The sequence below is a fragment of the Bicyclus anynana genome, chromosome 25 (assembly GCF_947172395.1).
Source record: "Bicyclus anynana chromosome 25, ilBicAnyn1.1, whole genome shotgun sequence".
Taxonomy (NCBI): Eukaryota; Metazoa; Arthropoda; class Insecta; order Lepidoptera; family Nymphalidae; genus Bicyclus; species Bicyclus anynana.
This window is the reverse complement of record NC_069107.1, coordinates 6,917,429-6,939,068: the sequence shown is the minus strand read 5'-3', so window position 1 is coordinate 6,939,068 and position 21,640 is coordinate 6,917,429. Positions and strand designations below refer to the sequence as shown.

Sequence of the window (21,640 nt, the reverse complement as noted above, 5' to 3'; positions counted from 1 at the left end):
TTAAATTTCTATAATTACGCGCAAATTTTAGTTAGTATTCGTAGGATATTCGTTATCAACCCATATTCGGCTCACTGCTCGAGTTTTCTCTCAGAATGAGAGAGGCTAGGCCAATAGTCCACCACGCTGGCCTAATGCGGATTGGCAGACTGGACACACGCAGAGTATTAAGAAAATTCTCTGCTATGCAGGTTTCCTCACGATGTTTTCAGTCGCCGTTTGAGACACGTGATATTTAATTTCTTAAATCGTAGGCTATAAACATCCCAAAATGCCTGTATCCAGCAATGAGTCTTAATTCCCTTTATGTGATGATGAATCGATTCATAGTTATAAATGTTGTCGTAAATTAAACTGACTTTTATTTGCTAACCGTGCCGACGTTGTATCGAAATGAAACATACATTCTGTATCATAAACGTATCTCTTCAAAGAAAATCGAACGAAGAATAAAGATAATATAATTGATAGCGAATCGTTGAGCTGTGACGTTGTGTTGCTAACTTGCTACAAATTTACGTAACAGCAAGAATGTGATATTGAAAATACAGGATTTCTGATTGTACTAATAAACTACTCGTAGCTTCCGAGATTTGGTCGCTAACTAAGGGTTTCTGACTCAAGATCATCATTATCAACCCATATTCGGCTCACTGCTGAGCTCCAGTCTCCTCTGAGAATGATGAGGGGTTAGGCCAATAGTCCACCACGCTGGCCTAATGCCGATTGGCAGACTTCACACACGCAGAAAATTAAGATAATTCTCTGGTATGCAGGTTTCCTCACGATGTTTTTCTTCACCGTTTGAGATTCGTGATATTTAATTTCTTAAAATGCACACAAATCCGGAAAGAATTTGAACCCACACCCTACGGAATCGGAGGCAGAGGTCATATCCACTGGGCTATCAAAAACATATATAGGTACAGCCGAACGTAGAACCTCCTCCTTTTTGGAAGTCAGTTAAAAGTAATACCTAGCAACTGCATTATACTAACATTTACCACAGAAAACATATTATGTACAAGCATTTACTAACGGTTTAGTATACTGAGACGAGAACTATTAATAAATGCTTCAATAAATAAATCAATAAATTTTGAGCTAAAATCATTTATAATCTACAAAATATTATTAAAGTCGTAATCTACAAAAAGTGATCGTTTGAGCCCTTTTGAAAAATAGTACGCTTGTGTTAAGAAAAGTTCTGGGAAAGCGGATAAAGCGCTTTAGGACTTTGGATGGTTTAGATTAGTGTTTAGTGGGCAGCGCTGCCGCGCTGCGTGGGATACTGCGGATCGATCTGCGCGCGCCGGGTATGACGTCACCGTCGCCCGGCTGCCGTGAAAGCCTTAAACCATCGACAAATACAATCATTTATATCTTACAATAACTTCACCTTGAAATTAAAATCTGGACCATCTTTTTCACTCAATGTAAACTAATAAAACCTTGTTTAAGCCGTCTATGTTTAATTTACTAGGAGACTTTTTTCCCGCAACTTTTTATGAGCAAAAATTGCTTGCACATTTTTCCACCAGTTATTTTTCAATCCTACTGATAGTTCCAGTGAATATTGCAAGCAAACGTACAAACAAACAAAGTCCTAAGACTAATTAACTATGGACTAGTAGAGCGGCTTACCCCGAAAAATGTCAAAAACTAAATTTTTGGTTTACTTATAAACCACATGGTAGAATTATTACCAAAATGATTGGTCTAACATACTGGATACGATGTAATAATTATTTTGTGGATTCGAGTTCCTGATGTTGAAATAAACGATGAAAATGCATAAATTTCTAATTTTCAAATTTAATAAATTTAAATTTTACTCACCATAATATCTCAAACTCTGGTTGATTTTAATATTTCGATACGAAATTTCAAAGTAAAGTACTTCTACGTCACTTTTTGACTTTTGCGTCAAATGTAAAGTGATAAATTTCTTGATTTTGTTATGATTAGATAGATAGATTAGATTTTGGATGTTAGCCACTCCAGTATATACCTACCACTCAAATACATCTCAAAAGTCTCGATAGCTCAACGGTAAGAGAGGTCGCACTCATCACCGAGGGGTGGTGGTTCGATCCCCGCCCCGTTGGTCTATTGTCGTACCCACTCCTAGCACAGTCTTTCCCGACTAGTTGGAGGGGAATTGGTATATTGGTCAAAATACAAAATTTATGGCAAATATTCTTTAAAAAAAAAATAACAAGAAATTGTCTGTCATTTGGAAAGGGAACTAGCTAGCTACATACATATACATTTTTTAACACAAATAAGTAGGTCTATTTTGTGTCCTTAAAAACGCGTTAGATCGTCGATCTTATAGTTTTACAGAGGGGTAACGTCTAGCGAGTCAGGTACCGATCTAATTGGTCTGAGAACTAACCTGATGGATGTTGTTAAGATACGGCCATTTATAATAAACCCCGCAGGGATAACTACCCACAGGCTAGGTAAAGTAAGCAAGCCGATTTATATTGTCAATAGAGACGGCATTAGGGGTAATATTTCCCCCTAACTACTCACTTATTATATTATTATTGTCAGCTTCTAGAAGCCCTATTTATTGGGCTAATTTAACCGGACTCTAATCATCAATAATAATTATCAGCCCATTTTAACCCTCTTTAAAAAAGGAGGACAATAATCAATTCGATCGTATATTTTTTTTATGAATGTTCGCGGATAACTTCGTCGTATATGATTCTGATGGTTTTTTTTTTATTTATTGGAAAGAAGATATTCCAAGGTTGTGACTGTTTCGTAGGGGAAACGGGTAGTATTTTTATTAAAATTAGGATTATACCTTGGTACTAATCAATAAGAAAGTAATGTCGTGGTGTAAAGATTACAATCTAAATACTTACTTATATATTTTTTTGCAATATGTTGTAAACGCGACAGTTTGTATGGACGTTTGTTTGGATGTTTGTTACTCTTTAACGCCGCTACTACTCAAGCGATTTGGCTGAAATTTAGAATGGTTGATTTGGAAATAGTTATTACTCTGGATTAACACATAGGCTACGAGTATTTTACATCCCGAAAAAATCAATGGTTCCCGCGGGATTTGTGAAAATCCGAATTCCACGCGGACCAAGTCACGGACGTCCGCTATTGTAACATATTCCATAAAAAAAGACAATCAATTAAGTAATTTAATGTATTTTCGTTTTTTTTATACATTAGATACAGATAACTCGTACATCTATCAGGCTATATTTAAAATAGTTTACGCGATTGGTAATATTATATTAGATTCATTTTTAATTCGCTCAGCAAATATATAATTCAAGCGATGATTAACGATAAATATAATCCGGGATCAATTGATAAAAGTTTAACATTTCGCCTCTGACGCATTCGATTCGCTTTTGACGCACGTCTTCGAATTTGATAACTTGATAAATGTTTGATAACTTGATAAGAAATGCCGCATTGTAGTGCTGCGGCATTTAGCGCTAGAATGATAACGTGTTGTACATTATCAGCTGCTAATTACACTCATCTTGATCTTGATTATAAATAGACTTAGCACATATTTTATTAGCCTACTTAACGTAAAATATATTGTGTATGATTACTCATAAAATGTCTGGAATACAGTTAAGATATATTTATAAGTAGGTACTCGAGATATTCGTACTCTTGTGACAAAAGGGCTTTATTTTGCGCAAAGGATCGCTTAGCATAGCTTTCCAACGAGCGAAATATGCATCCAGTATTCTTGTCACTGTTCCACTTGGGTTGATTTTTATAGGTATTATGTTAAATTAGGTTTTATCTGTGTGGTTTCCGTTTCCGTAGGAATACGGGGATAAAATATAGTCTTTAGCCTTCCCGATAGATGGGCTATCTAACACTGAAAGAATTTTTCAAATCGGACCAGTAGTTCCTGAGATTAGCGTTCAATAAAACAAACAAACTCGTCAGCTTTATAATATTAGTACCTTTATATAAAAGAAAGATCTCTCATCACTAAATATCGAAAACCACTTGACGTTTAAAATGATGAAATTTAGCAGGAAAGTATTTATAGTTAGAAAACGTTTGCTAAGAACGGAGGCCTAAGGCCTTGTTCGGTCTACTTTAGTATTTTAGTCGAGTACGAACATTTTTTGAATATACCGCCCAAAAATTGTTCGTACTCGACTAAAATACTAAAATAGTCTGTACGACCCCTAAGGGCGTCCGCTAGTTTCAATAAAAAAATTCGTTAAATTATAATATTGAACATGGTAATTATTGTTTCGTACAAATTCCACTCATTTAAGCTTGACAGTTAAATGTTGCGGGACTAATTCGTTATTTGTAGGCGTTTTATAAAAAACTATTTCATCAAAACCCGATGATTTAGAAAAAAAAATAGCGATGTTTTTGAATAGGATTTCTGTGAATGGATAAAGCCCAGCGCACACTTAATTGCAACGCTTTCAGCGGGATATTTTCAAACGCAGGCTGAATTGAAAGGCCCGAAAGCAAGTTCTAATAACTATACACTTTTTATCCGACTGTCGAATAAGGATGATGTTTTTAAGCGTATGTAAGCAGGTATGTGAGTATGAACACAGTAGGTACGTATTGTATAGTATATACAGATTAAACATTGGCACTCTTTACAGCCTAAATGGTTTGATAGATTTCAACTTGAGATATTCGTCACGGTTTCTTGATTTTTAACTCTGTTCTTTATTTGACACGCTTAATTGCTTTATATATTCTGTGATTTGCCACGTATGAATCTCAGTACGCATGTGAGTTCGTATACGTATACGTAATAGCTTTGGTCCAATTTATGTAAGATTTTCGCCATTTATATAGATGATTTAAATTTTTCGGAAAAAGTTTTAGTGTGTACGGGTATCTCGGTTTATACAATTCGTTTTTTACTACTCCACGGTCGTCTGCCTAAAACTCAACTAGTTAGCCTAAAGAGTCAATTCGTTGAAATTACCATGTTAGTTGATCACAAAAATTTAAAATAAATGCTACTTTAGAGTTTTAAATCATGCACCGAAATAACCATTTTTGTTTTTCCCTATAACTGCCCCCCAAATATAAACTAGAATCACTTGCACTTTATGTACTCATGAATTCATGATGGCTCATGTTTATGAATCATATAACGAGATACAATTTTTTGATTTGTCCTACAAAGGCCGCCCAAATATAAATTTGGTGTGTCAAAGAGAGAAATGTGCGGTTAGCTTTACCGTTAAGCCTAGAGGTTAATACGTCACGGACAGTTGTACACGGAAATAGACAAATAGACAAACAATGTACAGACTACAGACTAAACAACGGAGTCAATTCGTTTGTCTGTACTTATTTACTGTTTAGCCATCTTGCTTAGATACAAATGAACATTACATCACATTGGGTTATTTATTATGATTACCTATAATTTCGAATTTGTTTTCTTCTTGAATCGTCAGCTTATTTTAATGGCAAGTGTGCCATTAAAGGCAAGTTTGGGCAAGTGTGCCATTAATGGCACATGCCTTAAAATGCATAAAAGGGAGGGGATGATACTCCAATATGAGTTGGCGGCCTTAGGGTGATTACGAACTGTAACGATCACTATCAGACTTTTTTATTTTGATAATGGACTAGAACCTTCTCGCCGAGGCATAGGGGCAGTGGCGTTGCGATGAAGGGCCGGGGAAGGGGCCCCTTACGAGAAAGGGGCCCCTTCCTTTCCAGCAGTTAGCTAAAATAATGACTCTCGCTCTGTTGGCCATTTCTTCTCATAGTCTGTGTGTGTATCTGATGTATTATTCTCAAAAATGTATTTTTTTTAATAGAACGCTAAGGAACAATTTAAGACCCTTTTTAATAAAGCGTCAACTAGCCTATCTTATACTAATATTATAAGGCTGAAGACTTTGTTTGTTTGATTGAACGCGCTAATCTCAGGAACTACTGATCCGATTTGAAAAATTCTTTCAGTGTTAGATAGCCCATTTATCGAGGTAGGCTATAGGCTATATATTATCCCCGTACTCATACGGGAACGAGAACCACGCGGGCAAAACCGCGCGGCGTCAGCTAGTTATAAATACATCAGGTACAATATTTCAAATTATCATATCAAATTTAGCGAAATGTGGAAAAAGCGTTTGGTAGCTCGCCAGCGTGTTGTATCGAAATGAGGCCGTATTATGTAATCTACCCTTTACGTCTTATCCTTTTTGGGGGTGGAATTTTTACGACGTACGACCTATTTTGCCGGTTCGAATAAACAGCCTTTAGGCCTCGGGTTTTAGTCCTGATTTCTGCCAATTCAGGAACAGATAGGGTTTTGTTAATTAAAAATTGGTTAATGAATAATTAAATACTCAGTATTCTTTATAACTGACAGAGGCGTATATAGGGTGGGGGCCGGGTGGGCTGTGCCCACCCTAGAATGGACCTGTGCCCATCCTAGGATTCTGGGCTACCGATATGGAATTCGATTATACTAATAATACACTTGACGTCGGGGACCAGACCCACCCTAGGAAATAATTCTAAATACGCCAATAGTAACTGTCATCAGAAATGGAGGAGGTTTTCATTTAGACGCATTTTTATGTTTCTTTTCTCATAACTTCGTCATTATCCAACCAAGATATGAATTACCAAATAAGACTGAGTATGTCTAAGTATATGTTTATGTAGATAGGGACTTATCATAATTGTAAACTGTTACTCAGAGAGAGTAATTGTCTACAAATTTTACTGCTTTACACAAAATATATTTTGTCTATTGTTTGAAAATCCCCGGATTTCAGGTCATCCTTTGTGCTTCTATTTTGTGTCGCGTCTATTATTATCTTTTGTTTAGCTTTATATAGGTAGGTACTTACATCTGCCTTTTTAATGACCCACTACAGGTTCAGCTATTCTAATAGTGGAATTCATTGACGTTGTAGGGACACCTCCAGAGGATCATTCAGCCGCTGAGTGTCGAATTTAACCTCTATTTAAATATTGGATAGAAGCGGGCGTTACTTTGCGGAAGTTCATGATTATATAATGATTTATTTATTATGCTATCCTCCGCGTTAAGCCGACGAACCCATGCGACAATGTCACCCAGGTGCGACAAAATACTCTCTACGTACGTATCACCCCGAAACCGGAGCATCCTCAGGAGATGTTGACTCTACAACGTGCAATTGCAAAATTCTGGACCTGGACTTGGGTGACGTTGTCGCATGGGTTCGACGACTTTTCGCGGAGGATAGCAAAATAAATAAATCATTATATAACCTCTATTTGTTTGAGAATTTGACACTCACCGGGTGAATGATCCCCAGAGGGTGCCCCTACAACGTCTATGAATTCCACTGTAAGAGAAAGGGAGTTGGAGTTCAGACTTTCAGGTTGTAATAGCAGTACCTTTTTTCTTTATTGAGTCATAATACAATGGAACTTAATCTAACTCATCCTAACAACTATTCACGCATGGAATGGTGGCAAAAATACTGGCTGCATTTCAGCGCTGGTGGCTGATCCTTTGTGTAAAGGATAGTAGTAGAGGTTTTTATAACAGGCCTTTTCCGGGAAAATACAACCGCCATGCTTATGTTTGGTATCAAGAGGTTACGCTTAAATAATTCAGATATACGAAATGCACTCTGTGTCTATTAATGAATCCAACTTACCAATTTGACGTGCTGGTTTAGTTTTTCTGAGTATATACCTACTAATATTAGTGGATGTACATACTCAACCATATGCAAGAAATCAGGGGCGTAGCTACCCCCCTATCATACACGCCCCCCTCCCCCCACTCCTATATGATGATGCCTATGATCAGATATGATCGCATTCAAGGGTCAACTTAAATAAAAATTAAAATCTATTAGCCTAGTAATGAAGGATAGCAATTGGCGTTGGCTCAGCCTTCCTGATAGTGATAAGCACTGCCATTGACGTACATCACTATCGCAACGAGTTGTGCCACTAATTACTAATCGGTGTTATTAGATCATCGTAAATAGGGTTTTTTTTTATATTTTAACAAAAATCATATAACATCGATATACTGCAGCCATACTCGATGTTTACCAACAAACAAATTAGAAATGCGGATATAAATCGATTTTAATTATTAGTTGTGTAAAATTACACAACTAATAATTATTATAATTAACTTGTTCTTAAATTAATAAGAATAAATTCGATTAAAGAGCTTAGAACAATTAGATATAGTTAATATATTTTGAATACTATTTTATAAGCAAACAATACAGAATTTTAAATATATAAGTCATGAAATGGCATACGTTTTCTGAGGTCGATGGTCTGAGGAGATGCACGAAACATCTGAGTATCTGAGTATTTTAAATAAATAGAAGACTAGCCCTAGGTTTTAGAGTAACTGTTATCTCATGTAATTAAAACGTACATAGGTATACCTAATGTATTTATTTAACTTCGTTTTTCAAACGTAAATAAGTATGTTTTAATGTGAAACATCTATAGCCGCACGTAAAACCGATTTCTGGCGTGGCGACGCATGCCGTGGTGACACGTCGCCACGCTATATGATGGTATATATATATATACAGTCTATATGCAGTAGTGTATACGGTGTGGCGACGCGTCGCCATGCGCATTCAATTGTGCGATTCTCTCCCACTCGATCCAGCGTTAAGCCATCTCTCTCGCTACACTGAGCTCGGATACCTATAGTGTACACTCCGTATCATTATGACATATTTAGTTCCTATCACAATCTGTTCTTTTCTGGATATTACTTTTACAAAATATTGTCTATCAGGCGTCCCATGACGATAAAAGATTCAATAACCAAGCCAGTGCCGAATTCATAATATTAAGCCCATTTTTCTAGTTAAATAACTTCTAGGCTCACGGGCGTCGCGGGCTATGGGCTTCTTAACTTAGGCCCATAGCATTTTATATAGTCCTGCCACTACACACACAAGTAGTTACACCACTGAGCGAAACGAAAGCTTCTTAAGATGTTAACCCTATTATACAGAAGTTCATACACACTTTATGTCAAAGAAATCTTGCAAAAGAAAAATAATGCGAAGGATTCCATTTATAAAATAAGATTTTAAAAAGAATGCACATTTTCTGAGCTTTCTTTTGCTTTAGCTTTGTAGAAATGGGTCGTATCGTAGCGGGTTGTAATGTTGCGAGTGCATGATTCAAAGCAAAAAGGAAAATGTCATTATTTTTTTATGTAGACTGTGAAATGCCATTGATTTACCATCTGAGCCTCGGTGCGAGTTTAAATGAACTATTTAAATGTAATGTTAAATTTTTTTTTATCAAAATATGCACGCTTTTAGGAAAAGAGAAAGCAGTGAGCAGGGATCCAATTGGCATTGAATTACGTAGTAGTCAGTGGCGTATCGCGGGTTTTGGCTTTATGTAAGGGCTTGTATAGAATTGGACTTCCATCGTCTGATAACTTTTTTAAAGTACAAGCAATGTGCTTTCGCATTAGCTTTACTTTACATATATATGTGTTTAGTGAGATTTTATTTAACGTACGAAGTTTTGAAGAAACATATTTTGGTGCTGGATTTGGCAGCTGTTAAATCGATCACGAAATTTAGTCGTGCACATTTGGAAATTTCATTATTTTAATTTTCATCTGACAAAATCGTGGTACTTTCCGAATTCCGTCCGGGGCTATTGATTTTTATTGAACACCTCGTAAATTTTAAGCGTTCAACTATAGTATCATGATTATCTATTAACATGACAGCTGACGTTTCAAAATGTGCTTATAAACTAAGCCTACTTAATTGAAATAAATTATTTTGACTTTGACTTTACGGCCATAGGCGTATATGAGGAGAGGGGGGAGCATATAGAATTCTGCTAAGATACTAATAATAGACTTGCTGTCGGGGGCCAAGCCCCCCCCCCCCTTGGAAATAATCCTAGATACGCCAATGTATGACCTTACGTACTCTGTACTGTATGGATAACGATAACGCACTTGTTATTTTTTTTAAATTCCCCTCCAATTAGGCGGAAAATACTCCACCGCCACTCCGTGTCCGGCCTGGGCCCGGACTCTCGCCGAATCTAGCATCTTTACCGTTGAGCTACTGAGGCTTTCGATATAAAAGTGCAAGCTGATAAACGTATAGGATTAGGTATGATATAATTTTTAATTAGAGCTCGCACATATTATTTAGATGACAGGTATTGTAATGTTATCTAGTTACTAGCTGAAGCCGCGCGTTTTCACCCGCGTGGTAATGGGGATAATATGTATATAGCCTATAGCCTTCCTCGATAAATGGGCTGTCTATAACTGAAAGAATTTTTTAAATCGGGCCAGTAGTTCTTGAGATTAGCGCGTTCAATCAAACAAATGAACTTTTCAGCTTTATAATATTAGTATAGATTTACCTACCTGTAGGTACCTACTACGAATAGTGGAATGCAAGCCATCGGCCCGGCGCATATATCATATACAGAATAAGTACATACCTACTACAGAACTTATGCCCTAGGTACCTATTGTAAATGATTTTTTTTGGAATGATGGATGTTTGTTACTATTATACAGATACTTAATATTAGACGGATTTTGATGAAATTTGTTTACTAGTTACTTTTTTCCAGAAAAACTGAAGTGCTATTCTAAACAAATTCATTCATGTAGTTTTTGGAATTTACTCCTTATAAATCGATTTTTCATATACCTATAGCCTTCCTATAGCCCCCGGTATGAAAAAAAACATTTGCAGTAAAATTTGATGAACGAATGACAGCGTTACGTTTTTGTGCGCAACCTATTCTGCGCACCTTTCACCATGCGCTGCCGCCAACAGCACATGTGCACGCGGAACAACGTACACGTCCTATTTAGACAGTCGATCTGAAAGAGTAAACTCTACTTGAGCGTCGGAGCTGACACACACTTTTTCACCGACTTCAAAGTGATCATTAGGTAGAAAATATTACAATGTTATTTTTCCATTTTTAGTTTCGTGCGTACATACAAGTTTTAAAGTCGGTTGTAATTTTTTTTAAATGATGGGAAATGATCCGTACCGTACCGTTCATGTTAAAGCTATCATTAATCTGTGGATTAAAATTGCAAACTTTTCGCATGCGCACTGCACGTTAAGGTTACCGTATTAATTTTGAAAGCCGTTCATTGTGCTACTCGGCACAAGACACGGCGTTTCTTTTAAAATCGATCGGCTAATACAAGAGAACTTGTCATTCACTGACGTCGAAGTACGAGCGGTCCGATTGACGCATGCGCGTCTGGCGATCGTCTATCCCGTACAAATACAAACGACCGTTCGCTTATAGCTTCCTCCCTACCGGACCGCGATCTTTTCAACGTGGTCGCATTACTTTATCGCCAGTATTCACGTTCGAGCGGTTATCTCATTTTGTCGCATAGATAACGTCAACGTTAGTAAAATATTTAGTCAATTATGTGATAAGGGAATTGCTGCTGTATTATTATATAAATGAAAGGTAAATTGCGACAAAAACATGTACATAGTGGACAGATTTTCATAGAATGTGTAGTGACTAGTGACGGGCGGACGTCGAGTTTCGTGTAGTAAAGGAACGTAGACGTACGGTACGGTACGGCGCCCGGCCCCGCCGCCGCCAGCGCCAGTCAAAAAAGCGGACTCACGCTGTGTGGTAGCGCGCTGCGTCGGTGCTTGTAGTTTTTTAGTTTGACAGTTGGCGCGTTTTTCGTTTCTGTTCCAACAAGGTATTTTTGTGGAAATCATAGATTTTATGTTGGTGTAATCTGTGTATTTTCTGTTCAAATTGTGTGCGACTAGTCATTTGTGAATAAATCATTCGGCGGTTGTGAATTGTGTGATTGCAAGCGCTGTGTACTCGCCGTGAAGTGCGGGATTTTTGTGTGTTTTTTTTCGCTGGGAATTCTCTATCTACGTGTGACCCGTCGCTGGAAACTGCAAAGGTAAAGAAATACAGATTCGATGCGATCCAATTCGCGTTTTCGTTAAAGAATTCACAGTTGTGTTGTGCTATTTGGGGCGTGCATATACCGAGTCGTCTGGTCTGGGAAATCTTGTTCCAAATATAGCGAACCGAAGTTCCGTGGCTAAATGTTGATATTTTTAGTTATATAAAGAGAGTGTTCGGTTTTTGGTGGAGTAATCTCGTTATGCTGGCCGGGCAATACGACCGAGACAGCTGTACTATACGTAACGGGTAAAAATAAATACGCGAACATTAGCGTTAGCTAGACTATAGACAAACCGGCTTTGCGGACAACGTATTGTCGATGCTCATTTATACATTAAAGCGAATAATTGTTAGGTTAAGTCTAAGGCGGTCAGATAAGTAAACCTGTTATTATAGAACAAATAACATTATTCATTCTATATAGGTGCAAATACGCAAATAACTAGGTAGGTACATAGTGAGAATAAATTATATGAGAGGTAGTTAGGTACTTAACCAATTTTGTTGTAGACTTCCACTTGTGTTTAGATTTAGAATCCTCCTAGCTCTACGATTTTTAAAGCTCAAAATGACTAGACCCAAAACTAAAAAAAATCTACACTAATATTTTCCAGTCATAAGAATCAAACCCATTGCCAAGGTTGCAGAAAGCAGGGTTACAACCCACTGTGCCACACTGCTGCAAATACATACTCAGAGGAACAATTATCCACCCACTTTAATATACTCGCGTCATATTATAGAGGGCGGATAATTGTGCCTCTGAGTATATTATTCACAAGTTAAACATCCTAATCACACTTTGGAATTGAAGTTAAATAAGCTATTCATATTAATTTATTATGAAACATGGATACAACATCAGACTATGCCCAACTAGTTTTGAAACCATATGGGGCCCTTAGTCATGATCTGGCTCTTGCATCCCAGCAATCCACTAACTGACTAAGGGCCTCATACAAGTTTTGATTTGTCAGGCATACTACAACATTTTATCATGTGAGTTTTAGCAGTGTTTCATATGACTAATTTATAAGTTCTAAAGTGCCCTGTTTAAATAAATTTAAAGTTCACTAACTTTGAAGAAAATTTAAGTTTATATCATAATACATGTTTATAAATATGGCCATTAGAAACATAAATACATAGCTATACAAAGTTATTTAAGACAAGCAGCCGTAATTAAAAAACTACACACATAGAGAAATTAAATTATTCTCAGGTATGCAGGTTTCCTCATGATGTTTCACCATTTTAGACATGAGATATTTAATTTCATAATATGAGCATAACTGAAAAGTTGCAGGTGCATGCCCCGGACCATATTGAAACCTACACCCTCTGAGTTGAAAGGCAGAGATAAAGTTTGTGACATTGTAGGAGGTAATCTCTGGATCTACTAGACCAATTATTTTACCAATAGGTAGCTTATCTTCACCAAGTAATGTTAGGCTATATTATATTTTATTTTATAAAATTTCAAATCTATTAAAAATCTTTTATTGTAATTAGAAGAAAAATCATACACTTTTAGCTTCAGTACATTAAGTGTGAACTTTTTTCAATAAATGAACCATAACATAAACGCTCAAATAACAAAGATATTAGTAATTTTTTGTCTGCCCGTACAAATGTAACAATCATTATGACCCACAACGTCATTAATTACTACCATTTTGTATGGGGCTTTTCAGGGACCCGCAGCAGTGCCGCCAATCTAACCCTTTAAATCCCTGTAACTCCGAAAGTAATGATTGCAGATACCCTGTTACTTTACAAAATTGCTTTACTATTAGCATACTACTTATTTATATACAATTTAAAAAACTCTCAGCATCCTTATATTCGCTATGCCCTGTTTATGTTTCAATAGCATTCATACAGCATGAAAAAGTACTTTGAGTCTGTGGGAATTGAAACTTTGTATTGTACTAAAATGCTTATTTTATTATGTTACAAATTTTCATACATTTTGTTAATGTCTTTATCAATAGATCAAGCTTCTACAAGATAAATGTCGTCGTCGTCGTCATCAACCCATATTCGGCTCACTGCTGAGCTCGAGTCTCCTCTCATAATGAGAGGGATTAGGCCAATAGTCCACCACGCTGGCCCAATGCGGATTGGCAGACTTCACACACGCAGAGAATTGAGATAATTCTCTGGTATGCAGGTTTCCTCACGATGTTTACCTTCACCGTTTGAGACACGTGATATTTAATTTCATAAAATTCACACAACTGAAAAGTTGGAGGTGCATGTCCCGGACCGGATTCGAACCTCCGGAATCGGAGGCAGAGGTCATATCCACTGGGCTATCACGAGATAAATGTGTACATCTTATAATAGAAGCTTACTCACACAAAAAAAACATTTCACAAATAGTAAGTACTGAGTGGCAAAGTCTACTAAAACCTTTCACCATGTTATTGTAGGTTCCGATAGAAAATGTATAGGTTCAGTAAAGTTGCATCAATACTGTCTAAATCCCTCTATATTATAGGCAAAGTTTCATAGCGTTTGGCGACCTGCCAACATGTAATATGGATGTTGGATTTGTGGTTACAATTAACTATTCATTCTGGACCATAAATCTTCCCCATTTTATACATAAATGGTTCAAGAGCCCTGAATTTGGCGTCCCTCCATTTGGAAAAAGCTATGGCTCCTTTTATTGCTGTAGAAGCAATGTTTGCAGAATATTGTTTTATGGGCCATTGTGAGGTTGGAACTGTTGTTTTCATGTTTATTGGAGTACTTTGTGTTTTTTTTTTTTTTCATTTTGTTAACAAGTTACCTTTTTGAGGGAATGAGATCTGTTATTGCTGGTTTTTATAATTGCCTTGATACAGGTACAGTACAGGAGAAAGTGGGTCACACCAATGATAATTTTATACTATAGATTGGTTATGTCCCTACAAAATCACTGCAAAAAGTGATCCAAATAATAGGCTACAACACTGAGCGCACACATGCACCATTTTATTTTATTATATATTTTTAACCGACTTCCAAAAAGGAGGAGGTTCTACGTTCGGCTGTATGTATGTTTTTTTTTTTTTTTTTTTTATGTATGTCCAGCGATAATTCCGTCATTTGTGGACCGATTTTGAAAATTCTTTTTTTGTTTTGAAGGGTTTGTTTCCAGGGTGGTCCCATTTTTTTCATGTCAGGATTTGATGATGGCATCCTGGAGAAATCGAGGGGAACTTTTGAAAATCGTAAAGACGGCTAGTGCGTTTGTTAGTGTTTCCATAAGGTATTTTAAACCACTACAATTTTATGAAGGTCTGGAGTTGGTCTGATGATGGAGCCGAAACACAGACGATGGAACTCGTCAACGATTTACAGCAGGTACCTTTTGTTTGGGCTTGATTTATTTGTATTGATGAGGACTTTCCACCTAGATGGTTTGTGACTGTATTAAGGGTCTGATGATGAAGACGAAGGACAGTTAAGAGAACTCCTCAACGGTTCACAGTAGCTACCTTGTGTTTTGACTTGATAATTTTGTATTGATGAGAACTTTCCACCTGGATAAGTTGTGACTGTAGTAGGGGTCTGGTGATGGAGACGAAGGATAGTTAAGGGAACTCCTCGACGGTTCATAGTAGCTACTTTGTGTTTTGACTTGATAATTTTGTATTGATGAGAACTTTCCACCTGGATAGGTTGTGGCTGTATTAGGGGTCTGGTGGTGAAAATGAAGGAGAGTTAAGGGAACTCCTCGACGGTTCAGAGTAGCTACCTTGTGTTTGGAATTGATAAATTTTATATTGATGAGAACTTTCCACCCATATGGATAGTGACTGCATAGGGGGTCTGGTGATGAAGACGGAGGACAGTCACCTTTCATATTTTTCTGAATATTCATATTACGTGTGGAGTGAAATTTTGTATATGAGTTAAGTATATTGCGTATTAAGAGTATTTTTAAAATTGGGATTGTAGGACTTAGATACTTATCATAAGAAAATAACGTTTCAACTAATTGCTTATTAATTTTTGTTCACACTTAGTAGTAGGTGTGCTAACACTAAAAATTAAAAAATAAAAATTTTAATAAAAAAAATTCAACCGACTTCCAACTCAAAAATTAACCTAAACTAAAAACAACAACAAACTGATCCGGAGGTAGCACATAGGTAAGATGTTATTTTTTGCTTTTTAGTTTAGGTTAATTTTTGAGTTGGAAGTCGGTTGAATTTTTTTTATTAAAATTTTTTGTATATGTAGTTTTTACACTTCCTAAACACACAACTCACATTGTAGACAATATTTACTATTTAGGTATTATTTGTTTAAATAACATTCATTGTTGACCAGAACTAACATTGAGATGTGGAAATTTCCTCTTTTGAGCGCCTCGTTTTTAATGCGCTATAGTAACACATCTAACAGTATTTAACATCATTGGGTCACACAATGTTTTTTTTAAGAGTATTTGCCATGTCTTTTTAAATATGACAAATATTCCTATTCCCACTACAATTTAACTTCAAAATTACTGGACTGATTTTAAAATTTTTTTCTCCATGAGATAGCCAGCCCCATCTTCACCAATTATCATGGTTTATAGTTTTATCCCCATAGTCTCACGGGAACGGGAACTACGCGGGTGAAACCGCGAGTCGTTTGCTAGTCTTATGCATTTACGTAATACATGCTTTAATATCAGTAACTGTGTCAAAGATTACATTGCCTGTGTGATAGGTGCTTATGTGATAAGGGATAGGTGTGTTACCTTATCTATTTTATTTGTAAGATAAATAATTATAATACCTATCTCCTTTATTAATAACTGTTAGTTTATTGGGTTACCTATTTATGCTACTATAAGTGCACTTGCACTACCCTGAAGGCTAATTAGGAATATGAATTGGAGAAGGCCTATTCCATTTTGTACAATAGGGATGATGAGAGTTTTTTTAAATTATATATAAATTAGAAGTATGCTAATAGTAAAGCAATTTTGTAAAAGTAACAGGGTATCTGCGATCATTACTTTCGAAGCTACAGGGATTTAAAGTGTCATATTTGCGGCACTTCCACAGATCCCTAAACACGGCCCATACAAAATGGCACGAATTAATGACGTCGTTGATCATAATGATCGTTAGATTTGTATGTGCGTTCAAACGAAATTACAAATATGTTTGTTATTTGTGCGTTTATGGTTATATGGTATTGGACGTCACAGTGCTAAAAAAAATTAAAATTCATTTATTTCAATTAGTTTACAGGTTTTCAAAAGTGAAACGTCAAGTTATGTCATGATTTAATTTAATGGTGGTAAGTAAAGTCGAAAACTTAAAATTAAAGTTACGAGGGATCCAAAGAGTTTTCCATTACGTTTTCTATTTTCGACGGCCTCCGTGGCGCAGTGGTATGCGCGGTGGATTTACAAGACGGAGGTCCTAAGTTCGATCCCCAGCTGGGCCGATTAAGGTTTTCTTAATTGGTCCAGGTCTGGCTGGTGGGAGGCTTTGGCCATGGCTAGTTACCACCAAAGACGTACCGCCAAGCGATATAGCGTTCCGATACGATGCACTTTCATCCTCCTCCTATTAAGTTAGCCCGCTTCCATCTTAGATTGCATCGTCACTTACCATCAGGTGAGATTGTAATCAAGGGCTAACTTGTAAAGAATAAAAAAAAAGGAAAGAAGTGACCAATCCGTTCTTGAGATTAGCCATAGACTTAATAATAGCAGGAACAACTGACATGATCTCAATAATTGTGTATCCACGCCACAGTACGAAAACTTGTCACCGCATCGCAAGTAACGCGAGCCTGATCGTCACACATACCGAGTGACGTCACGTACCGAGGGTCACCAGTTTTCTATAAGTGTTGTGGTGTGACGCACTGTCCAGTGACGCCGACAACCGCCGCGCTCGCTTTTTGAAGCATATTTATAGATAACTGACGTGTCCACGCACCCGTTATCTGGTGGTAGGCATCGGCCGTGGCTAGTTACCCTGCTGGCAAAGGCATACGGCCAAGCGATTAGCCGTTCCGGTACGATGCCTCGTAGAAGCCGTCAGAGGTATCAGTAAAATTAACTTGTATCTCGTTCAAGTATGTAAGCCCGCTTCCAACTCAATTATCACTTAACGTCAGTACGTCAGTGGCGCTAGTGTGCGATGTTGTGAAGGGAAATAGACAAATTACAACCAATGGTGGTGCAACAGGAAATACTACTGTCTCTTTCATTGCGTTGGGAGAACGAAAGAGATGGGACTGGGACAACTCAGCCGCCATTGCACGATATTTTGTCTAATTATCTTCACTTGGTCACATGTTAACGCCACAGGTAAGGTAGCAGTCAAGGGCTAACGTTTCATTGAATAAAAAAAAATACCACCAGTGCTACAGTTTAATACTCAACATTAGAAATCATGCTATTAAGTCTATGGCTAATTTAAAGAACAGATGAACAGATTGGCTTCGTAGTAATAGGAACTGGTGACCCTCAATGCCGTGACGTCCACATAAGGTGTGACGTCACGTGCGTACTTATATCTGTGTCAAAGCCTCGAAATCTCAAGAGATTTTTTGGGACTTGCCGCTCATGTTGCCCCCCCCCCCCCCCAACTAATTTTGATACAGGGTACCTCCAAGGTACGCTACGCCACTGCTCTCGGTGCTATGACGTCACACCTCATGTGTGACGTCAGATCACGTTACTTGCAATCCAGTGGCAGACATTGGTCAACAGTGCAAACATTTAACACCTACTCAACTATTAAGATCATGTCTATTGTCTATTGATCCTTCAATTGAGTGCTTAGGGCTTATCTGAAGAACGAATTGGTCGCCGTTGTGATGCTTTTTAAGTAGAGTAGGCACTATAATCTATTGATTATGCAAAATATTAAATTCCTCGTCCAATATTGCATCGAGCTTTGTTGCATCTATGAAGGTTGTGATAAAAAACTGGCGACCTTCGGTACTGTGACGTCACATCTCATGTGTGACTCCCTGTCAAGTTACTTGCAACCCAGTGACAAGTTTTTGACTGACATTTGTCATCAGTGTACAGCAGTGGTGAAGGATGGAATTTAGATGAATTTAAGCCGTCCCAAAGAAAAAGAAATTCATACAGAGTGACACGAACCCCGGTTTCTCATAAATCTAGATACAGTACAACAATGAATATGCATGGAGTTTTCAAGGTAATCCGACGGGAATCGGCTTGCCGCTGGTGTACAGATATTATGACGATGTAAGAGCGAAGATTTTCTCTTATGTATTTACTTACTCTGTTCTACATGGTAAAGCTATTTGAATTCTTGTCACGAATGTTAGGGCTGCCAGGTGACATAAATTAGAAGTGAAACTATGGGTACATTCGAATGTTATGTGTAGGTATACTCGGAGGCACTATTATCTATTAAACAGGGGCGTAGCTACCGCCGTATACGGGGTCCCTGTAGTCCAGGGGCCCCTTACGTGTGAAAGAAAAAAATATATTTATCTATTTTATGCAAGCATTTTTGTTTATTGTGTGAGAAACCTGTACCCTTCATGGGCCCCCCAACTAATTTTGATACAGGGCCCCTACAAGGCATGCTACGCTACTGCTATTAAACTACGGAACCCTGTGACTTCATTCGCGTTTAATTAATGTTTTTTTGAATAATTTTATTACCTTCCTTGAAACCTGTTATCCAAAGCCACTATAATCCAAACTCCATTGCTGCCTAATGTATTCATCTGCAGGAGTAGGGTAGGGTAGGTGTAGGGTGGGAGTAGCGTAGGGTGGGTAGGGGTAGCGTGGAAGTGCAAATAAATTAAAGCGAAACTTGACCGGGTCCGCTATAGCTTGGCAAGTGCCGGGGCAGTGGGAAGGACTGCGCGGGTGTGAAGTCGTGCGCGCGTGCCATCGCTACCCCCCTCCAAGCTATAGTCACACTAATATAATAAAGGTGAACGTTTGTGTGTATGTTTATTTCTCCTTTGCGCTGCTACTGAAGCGATTTGTCTGATATTTGGAATGGAAATAGATTTTACCTTTAATTTTCATCCCGGAAAAATTTACGCGGAATGTGTGAAAATTTTTGGCTGGTGGGAGGCATCGGCCGTGGCTAGTTACCACCCTACCGGCAAAGACGTACCGCCAAGCGATTTAGCGTTCCGGTACGATGTCGTGTAGAAACCGAATGGAGTGTGGATTTTCATCCTCCTCCTAACAAGTTAGCCCGCTTCCATCTTAGACTGCATCATCACCTACCATCAGGTGAGATTGTAGTCAAGGGCTAATTTGTAAATAATAAAAAAAAAACTGAATTCCACGCGGACGAAGTCGCGGGCGGCGTAAGTAATATAACTCCGTGAGTTTGACATTGTGTGTAACACATCATACCTCCTTATCGCGTCTCCATAACTAAACTAATTATAACTAGATGAGTCACTCGGCGTCGGTCGAGAGGTCGGGGGTCAGAGTCAATCTGACATCACTGCGCGTCATACTCTAATGAGCTTTTGAGGTCACATACCTGAGAATGGGAACAGCATGTAATTACAGAGTTACGAGTCAAGTATGCACGTTATGTCCTAGACCAGAGGTTCCCAAACTTTTTTTCTCATAGACCACTTTCACATTTTACTAGTTCCGGTGGACCCCCTGCTAAATTTCTATCAAAAACTCGACAAAAAATGCGTTTAGCTGAATCAACAGCCATCAGAAAATAATCAGTTTAAAAAAAATAGTGAGTATTGATTACTTAATTACTTAGTTAATTAAATAAGTAAGTGTATGACAAAAAGTAAAATTGTCCAGGCAAAAATTTATTTCAGCCATCTTTAATTTTTGATATCTAGTCAGAGCACAAGGAAGCAATCAATTCCTAATTATTTTATTTAGGAAACTCCCCATTCAGTATGAAACCAGATACATTTTCGTGGACCCCATTTTTATGTTACATCAATGTAGACCCCCGCCGAGTCTCCCGTAGACCCCTGGGGGTCCACCTGGACCACTTTGGGAATCAATGTCCTAGACATCATCTGAGCATTGATTTGCATGCTTTGAAACTGCGTGGTGGGTTTAAGTTCCCTCTACTGTACGGAGGGAGACCTGGGTCCAGTAGGTCCTTGACTACAATCTCACCTGATGGTAAGTGATGATGCAGTCTAAGATGGAAGCGGGCTAACTAGATTTCATCCTCCTACTAACAAGTTAGCCCGATTCCATCTTAGATTGCATCATCACTTACCATCAGGTGAGATTGGCTGGTGGGAGGCTTTGGCCGTGGCTAGTTATCACCCTACCGACAAAGACGTACCGCCAAGCGATATAGCGTTCCGGTACGACGTCGTGTAGAAACCGAAAGGGGTGTGGATTTCATCCTCCTACTAACAAGTTAGCCCGATTCCATCTTAGATTGCATCATCACTTACCATCAGGTGAGATTGCAGTCAAGGACTAACTTGTAAAGAATAAAAAAAAAAATTACTAATTCTTGTTATAATTAAATTCAACTACAAAGTAAAACTATTCATGATAATAATCACGAGACTGTTTGAAATATCCTGGCAATATGTCTTTACGCTCTAGGGATTTTACGATAGAACTTCGGTCATGTTTTAATTTGCGAAACGCTTCTAAATAAATTACTACTTCAGACAAAAAAAAAAGAATAACAGCTGTCATTTGATACAGGACACGCGCTTGAAATTG

The 21,640-nt window shown here is 37.8% G+C and overlaps 1 protein-coding gene across 9 annotated transcripts in view; it reads left to right on the top strand.

The window, feature by feature from the left end:
• Positions 1-21,640, top strand: part of LOC112058339 (plasma membrane calcium-transporting ATPase 3) — a 254,080-nt gene that overhangs the window by 43,604 nt on the left and 188,836 nt on the right. For 3 of the 9 annotated variants that reach the window (XM_052889319.1, XM_052889318.1, XM_052889320.1), the window contains exon 1: positions 11,615-11,947. The exons of 1 other annotated variant lie outside the window; for it this stretch is intronic. The gene's annotated coding sequence lies outside the window, so the exon portion shown is untranslated. Of the gene's footprint in view, positions 1-11,596; positions 11,948-21,640 lie in introns of those variants that run through there. 5 more of the 9 variants (XM_052889313.1, XM_052889316.1, XM_052889315.1 and 2 more) reach the window with 5 other exon arrangements.